This window comes from Phocoena sinus, chromosome 11 (genome assembly GCF_008692025.1).
Source record: "Phocoena sinus isolate mPhoSin1 chromosome 11, mPhoSin1.pri, whole genome shotgun sequence".
NCBI classification, from domain to species: Eukaryota; Metazoa; Chordata; class Mammalia; order Artiodactyla; family Phocoenidae; genus Phocoena; species Phocoena sinus.
In genome coordinates, this window is record NC_045773.1 from 91,111,544 (window position 1) to 91,112,549 (window position 1,006).

Consider the following 1,006-nt stretch of genomic DNA (forward strand, 5'->3'; position numbering starts at 1 on the left):
AGAGAACTCTGAGACTCAGCATCTACAGGAGGAACCAGATTTCCGGGTCTCTAGGCAACCAAACCAGTTTTGTCTATTAATAGGTCTAAGGCTGATGACACCAATCAGGACTGGCTCAGACTGGTTGGGGGCGACTAAGAGCTTCTGGAACTTTAATGTGCATAAGAATTACCTGGGGATCTTGTTAAAATGAAGATTCTGATTGGGTGAATCTGAGTGGGGCCACTATTCTGAATTTCTAATAAGATCCCAAGTGATACTGCTGGTTTTATAGAAAAGCAAAACTCAGAGAATCCACACTTGCTGTCATGTGCTCCCCCCCCCCCGCCCCCACTGCTCTCCACCCATTTCACCTGCCCAATCAGCTGTCCCTCCTCCCCAGCCCTCTTCCTAGTCATATCTCGCCATCTTCTTTTCCTTTTCTTTTCCCCTGTCTTCCCAACCCCTTTGTCCTGCTACACTGCTCTGTCAAGACCATCAATAGAAAAAGAGTTTCTGTTTAGATACTAGAAGGGGCAAGATAGCAAAAGCCAGAAACATTTTCCCCGTTGTCAGCACACAACTAAATGCTTTTATGTTTGAGAGAAATAATTAGTCCAGATTAATCTCTTTTTCAGTCTCATAAAGAGCAAAAAGAATATGTGACCTTTCCCTCCTAATATAATCCAACAGTTAAGAAATTTCTTCTGAATGCTCGCTTTGACAACATATATACTAAAGTTGGAACAGTGCAGAGAAGATGATCACAGCCCCTGTGCAAAAATGACACACAAATTTCTGAAGCTTTCCATATTTTAAAAAAGACATTAAAATAGACATAAATTAATGGAGAAATATACTGTGTTTATGAAAGAGAGGAACCAATATAGTAAAATCTTCAATTCTACTCAAATTAATCTATAAAAAGAATGCAAATCCAATAAAAATCCCAACAGAGTTTTAGTAAAACCTAATTCTTAAATTCAAATAAAAGAGCAAAATGGCCAAGAATAGCTCAGAAAAATTT

General features: G+C 39.0%; 1 non-coding gene across 1 annotated transcript; it reads left to right on the forward strand.

The window, feature by feature from the left end:
* Nucleotides 1–690: 690 nt before the first annotated feature.
* On the forward strand, nt 691–797 carry LOC116762944. Its single transcript, XR_004352372.1, has one exon. It is a non-coding gene; the product is annotated as a U6 spliceosomal RNA (small nuclear RNA).
* Nucleotides 798–1,006: the final 209 nt, after the last annotated feature.